General features: G+C 41.7%; 1 pseudogene; it reads right to left on the minus strand.

Annotated features, from left to right (window-relative positions):
• Window positions 1-16,986: 16,986 nt before the first annotated feature.
• LOC101418783 (small ribosomal subunit protein eS10-like) lies at window positions 16,987-17,514 on the minus strand (annotated as a pseudogene).
• Between the last annotated feature and the right edge of the window lie 255 nt (window positions 17,515-17,769).

The raw sequence follows: 17,769 nt of genomic DNA on the forward strand, positions 1-17,769 counted from the left end.
ACTCCTGGGCTTTCTAGGGCCCTGATGATATCTTTTTCCTCTGAGGTCATCTCCACCCTGGGTTTCCAAATGCATGAAAATGTGATCAAGGAGCTGAGGCACAGCATGATGAAATAGACTTGAAGGAAACTATAAGACATAAGTTTAGGTCTTCACTGAGAAAATCTCACGAAGGAAACCTATCTGGTTTCTTGTGACATTCCAACCCTTTTACATTCCCTCAATGTCCAGGGGGGGAAAAACTAATAAAAAACAAAAACTACGCATCCAAACAAAAGTAGTGGTGTCTTTTTAGAATGCCAGTGCACCAAGCAGAGTGACCACCCCAAGAGAAAAATGAGCAAAGGGAATAAAGAAATATATCACAAAAGAAAATGTAACAAGTACAACAAATGTTGGGAATTTTTAAGTTATGAATAGAAAGCTTTTCAAACTTAAATGCAAATTTTTGGAGTCAGATAAAAATGATTTTGAATCTTGCATGTACCGTGTGTTTGCTGATAAACTTTGATAGGAAGTGAACCAGTATAAATCTTAATCATACATTATAGGGAATAGCACCCATTCTCCAAAGAAGGTAGAGAGATATTTAATATACATTTAAAGTTCCATATTGTTCCACCCTTCTTGTAAATATGTGGCTATAAATGTTAACGAAATGAGGCTGACTTGTTTTCAAATGTCTTATTCTTCCCACCCTCATGTCCCCAAATCCATGACCCTTTTTCATTCCCTCATGTCCTCTCCTACCAATCACAGAATGAGCAACCCTTAAGCTGATACTCATATAGAGCCAGCCATCCTCTATATTACAAAGTTAATGTTCAAATTCCATGACATGCAACCCCTTCTGGACAAAGAAATATTCTGCATCTTCAAATATAAACTTGACTCTCCATGGTCAACCCACCAGCATCTCCTTTCACTGCCCCCTGCCCTTGTCCACTCTGATTTCCAAGATGTTGAACTTGACATGCACCTTTAACAGAAGATCATAGTTTCTGTATTCAGTGACTTTTCATTTCTTCTTCCCTCTTCTCGTGTATCTGCAACAGTTCCAGTTGAAGTTTTTTCACTCCTTTTCTTTATGAGAACCCCTAACCTCCTTCAGGATAGCCTGGTATCATCTCTCTCTCTCTCTCTTTTTTAAAAAGTACTTATAGATGCACACAATTTGGATGACAGTGAAGCAGGCTAGTAAGATAATGAATCAATAGATGGATCTGGAATCTGGCAGAGAGTCCATGTGGACATCAATAACTCCCAAGACGGCTGCTGGAAGACCCTCCCCAAGATCCTGCCATCCAGAACAAGACTTCTTCTGGAACCCAGGAGAAGCCCTGGATATTCCCCGAGGACTTTATCATTGGACCTTCATAAGGGATTGGTGAGTGGGATAATCAGTCAACACAGCAAATAGCTGGGACTCCTCTTATGCCATTAACAAAGGGGTGGTATAATTAACAGTTCAAAAAGTGAGGCCTGAATGCTCTCTCTAGTGATCTTTCCCCTCTGGACCCATCCCTACCCTCTGCATACTGCTCTCACAATATTTCCTCTGCCATGTCTCCACACAGTTAAAATCTGGGCATTTATAACCTATATAATGGGGAATTGTGGTCTGTAAATCAGCATACTTGACCACTTTTCACCCCCTTCCACTCTATCTGGGACCCGTGATCTGTTATTTTCTCCAAATTCTCTGCTCTCCCTTTATGAATAAATTACTGGCCTAACTAACCCCATGTGCTCTTGAGAATTCATTTCTGCAGCACAGTCAAGAATCTAAATAAAATCTGATAACATATTTGGTGAGCCAGCCCAGGAGTTTATTGGTGAGTGAAACTATGGCCTACAGCTCATTTAATGCCTTCTTTGATTCTCCATTTTAAATGGGTTCACCTACAGGACATAATCACAGGCAGGAAGGGCCCATGGCTTGGGAATTCTCCACATCCTTGCTGCACACCCAGGCTTGTGAGATTTGACCCCTGCCAGGATGCCTGGGTGATACGGCAGTGGCTTAAATCACAACTCTGCCAAGACAGAGTTTCCCTAGCAGAGTGCTGGGCCCTGTGAAGCTTCTTTTTCAAGCTCTTTTAGCAGCTGGAATCTGTCCTCAGGCCTACCTGCCATTGCCTTCTCCAACCCTCCACTGCTGCTGTTCGTTGGGTGTGTGTGGTGCCGTGTGTGTGTGTGTGTGTGTGAGAGAGAGAGAGAGAGAGTATAAGACACTCTTATTGTTATATGATATCTTTCCTCTCCTCCCTACATCTTCATAAATCCGGAGCCTGCCTCAACTCCTTTCATTCAGAGCTGCCATTAACAAGGTAGCAGCAGCACGCACTTGGGCACACAGAGTGGTCTGCAGCTTCCGGGATGCGCGCCTGGAGGGAGGCTCCGCGGGTGTCCACAAGGGTGTGCAGGCTGCGGGAAGCGAGGCCTAGGTTCTTTTGCCCCTGGCGAGCATTGAGACTCTGAGGAGTGCAGAAAAGGAAAGTGACTCAGTGCTGGGCGCCAGGGAGGCTACCAAGAGAGGTCTTCTGCAGCAGGCGACAGAACGTTTAGCTTTACTCCATGAAATCTCACTTGTAAAAAAATCCCTTATCCTTTGATGTTTGCTGTTGGTATTTGGAAAAGGGTATTTCCTTCCTGGGGGTCCCTAGGGAGCTTTGACTGCAGCAACCCGTGGTCCGCCTGGATACTGGTTTCAGGAGAAGATAACTCCTGGTGTACTTGCGGAAGCGCCTCGCTGCACCTGCTGGTTTTTCTATTTTAGATACTTTGCTTTACCTTCCTAGACCATGTCTTGAAATGGTAATATGGAAAAAAAGTTGTCCTTTCAGGACTGATACATGGATGGAAGAAATATGCTCCTGGGCCTTGCAGATATTTGATTGGTCCTGGGTTGTACCCACATACTCAAGTAGCACTGAGGGACGTTGCCATCTTCTGGGGCTGGGGTGCCTTGGAGTCTGGATGAGACCCTACATGGTGGTTCCTTGGCTCTATCCATTGTGAGTACAGGCCAGGTCTTTCCATTTTCAGGGCAGCATGTCACACTTGCCTACTGCCTTATCTGGTATTCCAAAGCAAAAGGATTCTGACTGGGATGTGGAGAAATAAACATCTCTATCCCAGGTTCTCAGAGCCCATTCACCATGAAAATAAACTACCTGCCCTAACTGCTGTCAGAAGCCTAGTTGAGACAATTGATATTTGAAGGCAGATTCTGGTTTCAGTCGGAGAATCAGAAAGCTTTGGAGCCTTAGCCCATTGCAGAAATGGCCTTTTCAAGGTTGCTTTTAGTGTAATGACCTTGGCATAGACATGGAATGCTGCAAGGACCATAAACAGCTTTTGGAGTCTCTGTCCATTATATTGTCCAATGTTCATATGTAATAACCCATTGGAAAAATTCCTTTTAAATGTTAGTACCAGGAAGTAGGTTTCCTTTTTTGAGTCTCAGAACTTGCTGGGATTGTTTTTGTTTTTGTTTGCCATCTCTGAAAGCACAGTGCTAAAATTAATGATTATGGTAGCCATATTAGCCTAGGTTTTTGCTAGACTTATTTACCCTTTCCCTTATATGAATTTTAGTCTTCTGTTTTCTTTTCTAATGATTATATGTCTGAAGTTCCCCCAAATGCCTTTTTGGAAGTAGACACAGCTTCTCCCAGGTTGAGCTATAAAATAGACTTAGTAACAGCAAACTGGAGGCCCAGAGGAGATGTAATTCTACTTTAGGTAAAACAGACTTTCTTAATAATCCATGTAAAGTTTTTTTTTTTTTTTCAAGTACAGATACTTAAATATGTTACATTTAGCAGCAGAATTCAATAAAGCTGGTAAAACTGCACTTGATAAAATTTCATTTGTCTTCTAATTTTTTTTCAACCTCAATTTAATATTCCTCTAATAAACATGGTAATTCAGGAAAGCTTGTCTACTTTTCTCTTTGATGGTCCAAAGACAGCTTCCATGGGGAGCAGATGTAGCTCAAGTGGTTGAGCACCTACTTCCCATGTACAAGGTCTCAGGGTTCGATCCCTACTACCTCCTAAAAAAATCTAAAAAATTATAAAAGAGAGCTTCCAAATAGAAAATATACTGACCATTCTTCTTTGATCCCACTCCAGGTAAAAATGAATGTCAGATTATAATTCTGCATTTTGTTCTTAATTTTAAAAAGTAAAGAACAGCAACAAGCTATTGAAAGTGGGTTTTTTCCCTGAGAGATCTACAACAAAGCTCATAGAACTCATAAATGAGTTTAGCAAAGTCGCAGGTTATAAGATCAATGCGCAAAAATCAGTAGCATTTCTGTACACCAATAATGAGCAAGATCAGGAGGAAATCAAGAAACAAATACCATTCACAATAGTAAATAAAAAATCAAATACGAATAAATTTAACTAAAGAGGTAAAAAACTTATAGATCGAGAACTATACAAGATTGTTCAAGGAAATCAAAGAAGACCTAAATAAATGGAAGAATATTCCCTGTTCATGGATAGGAAGACTGAATATTATTAAGATGTCTATCCTACCAAAACTGATCTACACATTCAATGCAATCCCAATAAAAATCAACACAGCCTTCTTTAAGGAACTAGAAAAACTAACTATGAAATTTATTTGGAATAAAAAGAGATCCCGAATAGCCAAAGACATATTGAAAAAGAAAAACGAAATTGGAGGAATCACACTTCCTGACTTCAAAACATACTACAAAGCTACAGTAGTGAAAACAGCATGGTACTGGCATAAGGAGAGACACACAGACCAATGGAATGGAATTGAAAGTTCAGATATAGAACCTCATGTATATAGCCATATAATATTCGATAAAGCCACCAAACCCTCTCAACTGGGAGAGAATGGCCTATTCAACAAATGGTGCCTGGAGAACTGGATAGCCATATGTAGAAGAATGAAAGAGGATTACCATCTCACACCTTATACAAAGATCAACTCAAGATGGATCAAAGACCTAAATATAAGAGCCAAGACCATAAAGACCTTAGAAAGCAGTGCAGGGAAACATCTACAGGACCTTGTAATAGGAAATGGCTTCATGAATATCACACCAAAAGCACGAGCAGCAAAAGAACAAATAAATAAATGGGACTACCTCAAAATTAAAGCCTTCTGCACCTCAAAGGAGTTTGTCAAGAAAGTAAAAAGGGAACCCACACAATGGGAGAAAATATTTGGCAACCATATATCTGATAAGAGACTTATAACTTGCATATATAAAGAACTCATATATCTCAAAAACAAAAAGATAAACAACCCATTTAAAAAATGGGAAAAAGATTTAAACAGACACTTCTCCAAAGAAGAAATACAAATGGCTAAAAAGCACATGAAAAAAATGCTCCAAATCTCTAGCTATCAGGGAAATGCAAATCAAAACTACAATGAGATACCATCTTACTCCCATAAGATTGGCAGCCATGAAAAAAACAGTAGAATACAAATGCTGGAGAGGATGTGAAGAAAGGGGAACACTCATCCATTGCTGGTGGGAATGCAGAGGGATCCAACCATTCTGGAGGACAGTTTGGCAGTTTCTCAAAAAATTATCCATAGATTTGCCATATGACCCAGCAATACCACTGCTGGGTATATACCCATCAGATCTGAAAACAAGGACACAAACCGATATATGTACACCAATGTTCATAGCAGCATTGTTCACTATCGCCAAAAGTTGGAATCAATCCAAATGTCCATCAACAGATGAGTGGATCAATAAAATGTGGTATATACACACAATGGAATACTACTCAGCTGTAAGAACCAATACACTACAATCGCACGTGATAACATGGATGAACCTTGAGAATCTTATGTTGAGTGAAGCAACCCAGGCATTGAAGGACAAATATTATATGACCTCAATGATATGAAATAAGTTAACTTCCTCAGAGAGCTAGAGTCTGGAAAAGTGGCTTACTGGAAATCGGGGGGTGGAGGAAGGATGTGAGTTAATGTCTGCAGGGATGGAATCTGTGATGAGCTGGCAGTAAGTATGAGCACAAAGAAGGGACAAAATGAGGGCAAGGGGTTACCTTCGGGTGGGGTTTTCTGGGTTTGAGGGGGGCTGGGGATGGGAAGAGGGGTAATATGGTCCAAGAAATAGGTGGGAGGGAGGGGCAACATACAAACATGGGAGAGTGTCAGAAGTTCGTTGAGAACTAAATGTTGAGTAAAACGTATCAAAGTATAAGTAGGAGGGTCACCTGGTTAGGACGCTCAGGGGGTATGGTCTGATGCGGGACAGACTCCGGAGGGAATAGCTGAAGGCTCATTTTGCCAAGGTGGGTTCTACCATTGGGTGGGGTGGACCATATCCTGGGGAAGACTAATGCCGTCGAATAGAGAGAACTGTATCTCTCGTGAGAAAGGACGGCTCCCAGGGCATTAGATTGGCAGGCGTTGTGGGCCCTAAGGGGAGGGGAAAAAGGATGTGCAATGGATGGAACAAAGGTAAATAAGGGGGCAAAAGAGGAGTTATGTGAGAGTACACGAGGATGAATATAAAACAGCTAATATTACACCAAAAACATATAGGGGACGACAGACTAATAATGAAATCCATAAGACAAAACATAGGATAACTAAAAAATTTAGAAAACTGTACAACCTAAAGTATGGACCACATAGTAAGCACAAATGTTACCTTGTTTGAAAACTATAGTTTCGGAATCTGTACATCAGTTTCAGGAAATATGATATGAATAAGTTAAAAGATTATTGCTGTGCAAGGGAAAAGGTTTTATGGTGGATCTGGGGAAATACTGTATATTGTATATATGAATTTCGGTGATCTAAGACTCTTCTGAAGCTGACATTATGTTGGGATTCACTTTACGGGAAGTTTTGGATCACAGAGTGGTTCAACAATGGCAGCGGAGGAATACTGATATGGGATGTTATTGACAAGATATATATGGTTGACAGGGAGTTATACAGGGCATATGCCCAGGGTATATGGTAATGTCTATATATACTCATAGTGGAAACAATTAAAAACAACAGCTGGGGGGGTACTGGGCTCCTGGCCGGGGGTCACTGTTGTGGGCCCTGGGAGAGCAGCGGCAATCCTCCAGGTGCAACGGCAAGAACCAGGAAGGAAGGAGGGCCCAACAGTGGGTTCTTGATACTAATGGCTACACTTTTGAGCCTATACACCTGCAATAAGAACAAGGCCTAGAGTAGCATTGTGCCTGGGGGTTTCCTCCTGACAGCCTTCATGTTACTCAAATGTGGCCACTCTCACAGCCAAACTCAGCGTGTAGATGTCCCCTAGCGTGGGACACGACACCTGGGGATGAGCCTCCCTGGCACCGAGGGATCACTACCACATACCAGCTGAAGAAGCAACTAGAAAATGACCTTGAATTAAAGATTCAATGCGGAACAGCAGAATATACCAGTCTACATATAATAACATGACTTCGGGAAGCGGTTTGACCTAATGTAAGGGGGAAATGGAAAGGAGAAATGAGATTATAAGGCTGTGAGTCTCTAAAAAAGAGTCTGGAGGTTGTCAGAAGGATTATCCCTATGTACAACTGAACAGAGTCTAAGAGACGGATAAGGTAGATACAACCCCAGGTATTGGTTCTTTTGAGGGATAAAGAGACCCACAGGTTCTATGGTCATGGCAGAAGGGGTTCACTGCCATGACAGATGGCCCTTCTTTGGAGCTGGTGTTTCTGCGTGATGGAATTGGACTCAGAGGGGATCTCTTTTCACAAGACTTGCATGCTACTTTATTGGAATTGTAGTTGGTGCTGGGTTTAAGATATATGTAGGGGATTTGAATCTCTGGACTGATAATATGACACCCAGGCCCAGAGCCTCAATAGACTTCAGCTCCTACACTTTGATTTATTGGACTTACTCCACTCAGCTAACATGGAGTTGAAGGTCAACCACCACAACATGGAGTCTAGAGTGTCTACAACTAGAAGCGGGAGGAGTGCATCCACTACCCATGTGGAATCTAAGCCCTCACTTGACATAGGTGTGCAATGGACACAACCAATCCAATGTCCACAGAGAAAATGTGGAATGGGTGTGGGAACGGTAGCCATGGGGGCTGCTGGGTGTGGGGAACAGGAGGAAGAGATGAGATGTGGAGGCGTTTTCGGGACGTGGAGTTGTCCTGGATAGTGCTTCATGGACAATTATGGGACACTGTAGATCCCCCCAGGGCCCACTGGATGGAATGTGAGAGAGTCTGGGCTATGATGTGGACCATTGACTATGGGGTGCAGTGTTGCTCAGAGATGAACTTACCAGGTGCAATTGATGTGTCATGATGATGTGAGAGAGTGTTGCTGTGGGGGGAGTGGGGGGCGGGGGCGGTGGGGTTGAATGGGACCTCATATTTTTTTTTAATGTAATTAAAAAAATATAAATAATTTAAAAAAACACAAATATTTGTAACTGTGGATAACCTACTGGGATATGTATAGGTTTGTATTTCTGAGCTTTCATTTCCAAGTTTCATTAAAGCTACTAGTGTTTCCTAAAAAAAAAAAAAAAAGAAAGTGGGTTTTTTATGCATAGGAGTGGAAATTTTAACAAATTATTTGGACTTTATGCATTTAAAGCATTTGATCATGTGCTATGAGTGGCTTGGAAATGTGCAGTCAAAATAAGACATTTGGAATGTGCTGCTAATTCAGGATACATACCAATTCCATGCATTTTTCTGTTTTGTCCCTCTTGTGAAATCTTCTCTGCAACAGACTTCTTCCTGAGAATAGATTTGCAGGTTGGCCCTCAGTCATATTTTTCCTGATTTTGAAGTTTCCCATTTCTAAAAAAAAAAATTAATTATTTTTGCTGAACCATTCAAAGAAATTACAGACATTGAGACTCTTACACACAAATATTTGAGCTTGCTTCTCAAAATATAAAACACTGACTGTTAAACCACAGTTCCACTATCACACCTTACAAATTAAGAATAATCCCCCGATGTATTTAACACTCAGACTAAATTGTTTGAAAATTATTTTTTATAGCTAGTTATTTCAGCTAGGGTGCAGTCAAGGACACCATGTTAAATGCAATCTTTAACATATACCTAAAACTTGAGGTTTAGCCATCTGCTAGGCAAGCTACTTAATATATCTAACCTTGGTTTCATATGTGTGAATAAAATGGGAATAAATTCTAACTATATTTTACTGTGAGAATTCAATGAGGGCCTTTGTAAAGCTTATAGTACAGTGCCAACATAAAATGGTGTCCGGGGTGGCTCTTTGCAGGGCACTGAGAATGATTTCTCACAGATTCAGCTGGCTAATTTTCAAATAACTATGCAAAGGAGTTGTTACCCCATTGAAATGACAGGGAAGCTTAAATAAATTTACTTGTTCCAAACAGCAAACATGTTTATAGCCCTTTACTCACCAACCCTAAGAGATATGTGGTATTATTATTCCCATTTGTAGATGGGGAAACTGAGGCACAGAGAAAGTAATTTGCCTAAGGTCATATGGTTAGTACCTGAGGGAGCTGGGATTTGAACCCCTGGCAGTCTGGTTTAGGAAGGAGCCTGTGCTCTTAAAGGCAGTGAGGTGCTGCCTCAGAAGGGGTACAGACATTCAGCTTTAAGTCATCCTGCATTCAGAGCCCACATGGTTTCTGCTGATTATTCTGTCAGTACTTCTTCAGATTGGTGACAATCTATTTTTGCCATAATTTTTTTCCATTTCACTTACCTTCCCTGAAAATACTATGAGGCACATACAGAATTAAAGCAAATTTAAATAAATTTGGGCTTGAGAATCTGTAATACACCTTCAGATAATGGGAAAGGTATGAATTCCAAGTAGTTATTTCTGGAATGTTATATGTAAATTCATTGAAATAGCAGATGTGGAAACTGATCCTGATATAGCAATTATTGATCCATTCTCTGCATTAGTCCTAAAAAGCAGGTATGTTTTGTTCAGCATGAGTATACTCCTTAAATTCTGACTAGGCAGAATTGGAATGTTGGTCTGTTCATCAGAAAATCTCAAAAGCAAAATAAAACAAAAAACTTGGAAGGACCTTATCTATCTTGTAAGCCAGAGCTGTCATTGTATAAGGTTCAGTGTCTACTGCAGGGTCTACTGTTTAGGTTACAGGCCTGGAGTAGACCTCCATCTGCTGAGGGTCCTCTGGATTTCCATGGGATTTCTAGCAAACAAAGCCTCCTTTCTGGCTTTTCTGCATGTCCTTTCTGCTTTTCTGTTTCTTTAACCAATACAAAAATATAAAAGTGAATTAGTACAAACATCAAAAATCATTCAGCCCCAACAATCTGCTTAGCTCTTGCTCTTTGTTCTGGAATTATCTTCTTTCTCTTCTCCAATAGGTGAAGTTCTGCTCATTCCCCTCAACTAGGGCTGAGCCATTCCTTTTATGAGATGTTTCTTGACTTTCCCCACCCTGCCCCCACTCTTCAAGCCAAAATAGATTACTCTTTTTAATATTTTTTTCCCACAACTTATGGCAGTTAACACTGTTTAGAGTTGGGATTCTACCTAGCTTGATTCTGGACCAGAATATGAGCTTTTTGGATTCAGGGCTCACACTCCACTCCTAGTTTTCTAGTGGTTGGCCCAGTGCTGTTGGGCACACTGTGCTTGCTTACTAAATGTCTTGAGCAAAAGAATGGATTTCATTATTTTAAAATGTTGTTTGACCCCTGCTGACTAATCCATAGTTAATAATTTTTGTGTCTGTTTTACTTAGAATGTATATAAGCTTTGTTCTGAGAAACTAGTTATATGTGTATGAGGCCTTGCTGTGTTTGTGGAAATTGGGCACAGACCTATCAGATGGTTGTCAATCTGTGATTGACATTTCAAAACCATTTTGATTCCAGTCACTGTTGTGGGAACTGGGATGGAGAAGATCTTGGGCTCAATAATTTAGGGCATGTACTTCTCCCTCTGCAGGAGTATCTCTGCAGAAACTGCAATATTAACAATCTAGGGAAGCGGTCTTGGCACAATGGATAGGGCATCTGCCTACCACATGGGAGGTCTGTGGTTCAAACCCCAGGTCTCCTTGACCCGTGTGGAGCTGGCCCATGTGCAGTGCTGATGCGTGCAAGGAGTGCTGTGCCACGCAGGGGTGTCCCCTGCATAGGGGAGCCCCATGCGCAAGGAGTACGCCCTGTAAGGAGAGCCACCCAGCATGAAAAAAAGTGCAATCTGCCCAAGAATGGCGCTGCACACATGGAGAGCTGACACAACAAGATGACACAACAAAAAGATACACAGATTCCCAGTGCCACTGACAAGGATAGAAGCGGTCACAGAACACACAGTGAATGGGGGGCGGGGAGGGGGAAGAGGAGAGAAAAAAAAATAACTCTTAAAGAAAACAATCTGCAGTAGCTGCAGGGTTCTGATGGAGTTTTCACACTTAAGGTTGGAGGCAGCTTGTGATGATGAACTCCAATATTGGCAGAGTTCCTGTATTCTGTGTTGAACACAAGTACACAGTCTAACAGCAGACCCTCAGACATTGCACAAGATGGTAATAGAGACAGAGCAGGAAGTTTTGTGTGCTAGTAGTTGTTTTGGCTTATTTTCTCTTAAGCAAATTTGGCTGGTTTTTTTTTAAGACACAATCCTATTGGTAAACTTGGTAGTTTCTTCTTGGAAATGTTTCTTTTAAATCTGTATTTAAACTAGAACATGGGTGATGCTTTTCCAGCATTTTCTAGGACTTTTAGCACCTTTGAAATAGTCTTACTATTTTGTACTGGTGTGCACAGTGTATCGTGGAGCAAAGTGTGTTCTCTGTGAACTTACCATGAATAGGCATGAAGGATTGTGTCACAACTTGACATGTGGCCCATGTGATGAGAGGAAGTCAGGCCAGGGTCTTAGTAAAATACTTGCTATCTAGGGCCATAGGAGGTCCCTAATTTAAGTAATAGCTGTTTTATATTATTCACTTCCCTTTCTCGGGTAATCTTTATCAAAAATATGTTCATGTGCAGCATGTGGCACACATGCTACCAAATTGTGCTTAAATTTTGAATACTTTATAAAATGTTTTTTTTCCTTCTCAAACAGAAGGATAGTTGAATATTTAGAAACAAAAATTTCTGTGCTTATTTGCATTTTAAGGGTGAAGATAAAGAAATGGATTTTGATTTCACACCAGGATTTAGCATTTAGGATTGAAGAGATTAGAAAAAATACAGGAACTCTAAAGTGTATTTCTTTGAATTCTCAGTGTACTGAAGTAATGATTTTTTTTAAACTGATTGTTTTCATCCTTAGATATATTCCCTGTGGTCCATTCACAAATTCTTAAACTTAATTATCAGGTTAATTTTTAAAATTATCTTTTGTTCATCTGGTAATGATATACTTGCCTTTTCATTTTCAAAATTTTTTCTCTTTATTTCTTTTTCTCACTGCATGGCTTTGACTTTGGCCTCCAGTACTGATTTTTGAGATAAGTGCTGCTTATTTTATCTTTTCATCCCACCCTAAGAATAGGGCATGATGCATAGGGAAGCTTGGCCTGTCTCCCCTTTTAGATGTGGACATAATGGCTTATTGGTCCTAATACTGAGTGCTGAGCATATAGTAGGTTTTCTGTAAAGTTATTGAGTGTTGACGTAAATATTAATTGAAAAACAACTTTACTTTATATAAATTTAGAACTGTTATTCATATTTTCCCTAGATCCCAAAAGACTGTGAGGTTGCTTTTTCCTACCAAGGGGAAGGCAGCCATGAAAGTAGTAGATAAAATGTGGTCTTTGGAGTCAGATCCTGCCTTTGTCCCCTATTGCCTCAGGGTTGACTGTTTTGGGGAGGTTTATGTCTTTCAATGGCATGACTCCTCTTACTGTCAGTGTACCTACCTATAGTAGCCTACTTGACTCCCTTGCCATCCCTGTCCCTTTCCTGATCTGTGGTCTGGAAACCATATTACCAAGAGCATTCGAGTTGTTTCTAGAACAAGAGTCAATAGTCTTGATGGAGATGGGTGGGACTGAGGGTTCTCTTAGGAATAAGTTGGCTTGGGGCTTGTTTTGTCTACTTGCAGGTCATCTTGGTATTTTCAATTTTATATTTCCATCCAAAGAATAAAGTGGACAAGTGAATATAGATGTGCTGGACCAGAGGTTTAACTTAATAAATCAACATTCCAGTAATGAGGCTCATTTCAACCGGCCTTTTAAAGCTGCGTAAGTGTGAAGGTAAATTTAATGTAGTTATTGACTTTCTCTCCTTTCCTTAACAAGTTAAATCAAGACTGTGATTTTTCTCAGGCTCAAAATATCAAAGCAAATCTGTTCTGCTCACATGGTGTATGCTGGTTCAATACCTCACTTCTGGCCCTGAAGGCATAGTGGTTGTCTTCTCATTAATCTGGGTGTGAACAGGATTCAGAACAGGATTCTGCTGTTTAGAAATCAACTTTAAGGTCCTTATCATCTAGTCTTAGGTGTCTTCTATCCAAGGAAAATTATGGAATATTAGATGACAAGTGTTGATTTGGAGTGTGGTAGACTTTGAATCTAAAGAACTTGTATTTGGAATGTATTTGGAGCCCAGTTGCAAAACCTTGGATAAACTATATTACTGGATGAAATAAAAAACAGTGGGGGTGAGGCCATGGGACAGGGAATAACTAGCTCTTGAGTGCCTACCATATGCCAATTAGTACTGCCAATGTTGAGTACCTCCTCCGCCAGACCGTACCTGAGCTCAGGACATGGGTGCCCTCAGGGAGCTTATATTCTAGGGCTTGCCACACAGACACTTGGTTCACTGCATGGGCACGTGTGCAGGCACTCAGCTCACTGTACAGGCATGCTTTCTCTTTTTTCACCAAGAGGCCTCAGGGATTGAACCTGTTCCTCCCATATGGTAGGGGGAAGCCCTACCACTTGAACCACATCTTCTTCCCAGGATTTGTTACTTTTAAGCCAAGTTTTTATTTTTATTTTATTTTATTTTTTCAGGCATCAAGGCCAGAGATTGAACCTAAGACCTCATATGTGGGAAACTGGTGCTCAACTACTGAGCTATATTGTCATCCCTGGGTTGGATTTTTTTAGGAGGCCCTGGTAACTAAACCAGGGACCTCCCATGTAGGAAGCAGGCTCTCAACCACTTGAGCTATATCTGCTTCCTAACCCAAGTCTTTTGACTTCAGATCCCGTGTTCATAGAATTACATGTCTTTCAACCTCATGGATCCTCAGTTTTCTTTTATAGAAAATGACGGTTGTGTGTACAGCTTAATTTATTCTATTGTTGAGCAAAAGAAATTAGAACTCACTTAAAATCCTGTAAAATGTGAGGTGATACTTCTTTGTTGCTTTCTAGCTCAGTTCTTCCAAGTAGCAGGCCAGTGCCCATTGAGATGATGTGTGGAATAGAAGCCCTCTTCCGCACTGAGATAAACGCAACTCTGCAGATATTTTTGGAAAGAGAACTGGCCACCTTATCCCTGTTGGAAAGCGTGTGCGAGCAAGGTGGCTAACAAAGTCTAGTATTCACCTGGACCTGTATTTTAACCTGGCTATTTTGAGAGGAGGAGCCCATACTAGTGCTTCTCAAACTTGAATTGTTGAGCAAAAGAAATTAGAACTCACTTAAAATCCTGTAAAATGTGAGGTGATACTTCTTTGTTGCTTTCAGTAAGGCCTGAAATTCTGCATTTCTAAGCAACTCGCAGATGACACTGGTGCTGCTACTTTAAGTCAAAGGGCTTACCTGTGTTTGTGGTGGTAGTAAGCTCTCAGCTACCAGGTTTGTGTCTTCACTGTCCAGGCCTTAAAAATAGTGCCTTGACATATTTGGCAGTTGTTGAAGAAGCTCATTTGACAAGAAGGTGGTGTTTATACAGTGAGAGATGTTATCAAGAAACCTGTCCTTCCCCATCCCTGTCTGGATTTCCAGCTTTGAGGTACAGCTTGACTGAGGAAAATATGTTGGAAGATTTTTTTTCTCATGGTTAAAAAAAAAAAGTTTGGCCGCGGACTTGGCCCAGTGGTTAGGGCATCCGTCTACCACATGGGAGGTCTGCGGTTCAAACCCCCAGCCTCCTTGACCCGTGTGGAGCTGGTCCATGTGCAGTGCTGATGTGCGCAAGAAGTGCCCTGCCATGCAGGGGTGTCCCCCGCGTAGGGGAGCCCCATGCGCAAGGAGTGCATCCCGCAAGGAAAGCCACCCAGCGTGAAAGAAAGTGCAGCCTGCCCAGAAATGGTGCTGCACACACAGAGAGCTGACACAACAAGATGACGTAATGAAAAGAAACACAGATTCCCGTCCTGCTGATGACAACAGAAGTGGACAAAAGAAGACACAGCAAATAGACACAAAGAACAGACAACCTGGCGGGGGGGGGGTGGGCGGCAGGGAGAGAAATAAATAAATAAATCTTTGGGGAAAAAAAAAGTTTGGTGAATAATGCTAGGAGGCCCAAGAGAGCCATCACTTAAAAAAAGTATTGTAATGTCTGACAGCTGCATTCTGCACCTTCCAGACAAATCAGTTATGTATGGAAAGCCTGCCACCCTGAGAAGCTAGGCACCCCGACCCTGGAAAAAATCACAGGAAGTAATTAAATGGAGAGGGCCAGAGAAGGAGGAAATGGTTGTGTTGTTTCTGAGATGACTAGCATTGTTAATAGGGATCAAGAAGAAGATGTTGGGAAGTGGATGTGGCTCAACTGATAGAGCATCTGCCTACCATGTAGGAGGTCCAGAGTTCAAACTCAGGGCCTCCTGGTACATGTGGTGAGCTGGCCCATGTACAGTGCTGCTATGTGCAACGAGTGCCATGCCATGCAGGGATGTCCCCAACGCAGGGGAGTCCCACATGCTAGGAGTGCACTCCACAAGGAAAGCCACCCCACGCAAAAAGTGCAGCCCACCCAGAAGTGGCGCCACACAAATGGAGAGCTGACACAGCAATATGATGCAACAAAAAGAGACACAGATTCCTGTGCTGCCTGATGAGAATGCAAGTGGACACAGAAGAACACAAAGTGAATGGACACAAGAAAGCAGACAAGAGGGGGAGGGGAAGGGGAGAGAAATAATATAAATCTTAAAAGAAAAGAAGAGGATGTTTAAGGCTCATGGAATGTGACAGCTTGGGGATTTGATTGTATTTAAGTTGCAGCCTTTGAAGTTTATTCTTTTAGACATCAATCTAGTTAGGAAATGAATTGCTTTAGGTCTTATCAGTAGTCCCCATGTGCCTAAGCAGAAGTCATAAACTGGAGTTGCTCATAGTTTGACAAATTGCACTTAAATGAAATGAGCATCAAGACTACTAGAGGTTAATTTTAGGTGTTTGTGGTTCTCCATAATTCTCCTGATTAAACACTCTAACAATAGTTTCCTTCACTGGAATAATGATGGAATGTTAGCATGCATATTAAGCCGGTTGCCCAAATTTGAATAGGGTTAAAATACAAATTATCCATCACTTGTCAGTGCTTACTCTTTGGAGATAATTCCTGGTGAAAGATGAAAAAAACCCTGGAACATGGCTTTTTTCTTGAGGCAGCATTGCTAGGAAAACCATGATTAGACCAGAGGACTGATGTGAAACCCACTGTTTCCCATAAAGGAGGTACTAAAAATACCTTAAATAGTGACAACTCCAACACGAACTGGGTTTTTAGAAGGCCATGCACTGTCACATGGGTTAACTCCAGATAAAGTCAGGATTATGGGTTAACTCCAGATAAAGTCAGGATTATTCTCTGTCCCAAATCACACAGCTAGAAATGTTGTGGCCAAGGGCATGTAGAAATGTAGCCTTGAAGAATGAAAGCAGTCCCCAAACCAAGACACAATGTTCCTGAGAGCCCAGGGGGAGACTCGATTAATCCCTCATCCGAGTTTTGTGGGGTTTTTTGTTTGTTTGATTTTTCTGGCTAAAGTTTATTCAACACAAAATAACTCCCACCCAATGTTACTGAGAAGGCTGACCACGTCCACGACCAAATCCACCTCTAAACTGGAATTCGGTTGCTGACGCAGCCCTAGCCTCAGCCTTCTTGTCGGCGCCAGGGCGCACAGCGCTCCGTCTGTAGGTGTCTCTGTCAGCTTCCCCTCGAGTGAGTCTTGTAGGTCTCTCGTCCTCCAAACCTTTGGGCCGCCGCCTGCCAGTCTCTGGACGGCTCCGGCGCAGGGTGGCAGGCACGATCTCAGGGGGCAGGTGGAGGTAATCACGGACGTTCTGGATACCCTCGTTGGTAAGTTACCAAGAGAAATGTCTCCAGGCAAACTGTTCCTTCATGTAGCCTCGTGATATGAGAGACTGCATGGCCTTCATGACGTGAAGGTTGGGCACGTTCTTGTCTGCCAGCTCAGGGTGCTTTGGCATGTGGACATCCTTCTCGGCCACCATCACTCCCTCCTGAAATAGGAGTTCACAAATGGCCATCCGGTTCTTCTTGGGCATCAACATCGTGGCGGCTGCTGCGTCCCGGGCTAGGGCTGGAAAGTTGTTTGTTTTTTAATGTAAAAGAATATTTTAATTCTTGTGCATAGAAGTCATAAAGACTATACATGATTTGGAAATGAGACTGTACCAATCAATGGCCACAGAAGAATCATCCATTCTATGCCTTCTCTTTTATCTGGTTACTCAGAAATATGTTATCAACTACGATTGTTGTTGCATGTCATCTCACATTATTTTTTTCTGGGTATTCACCATACTCTACTTTTCCTTCCATGTAATTTTTTAAAA

Source organism: Dasypus novemcinctus, chromosome 20 (assembly GCF_030445035.2).
Source record: "Dasypus novemcinctus isolate mDasNov1 chromosome 20, mDasNov1.1.hap2, whole genome shotgun sequence".
NCBI lineage: Eukaryota > Metazoa > Chordata > Mammalia > Cingulata > Dasypodidae > Dasypus > Dasypus novemcinctus.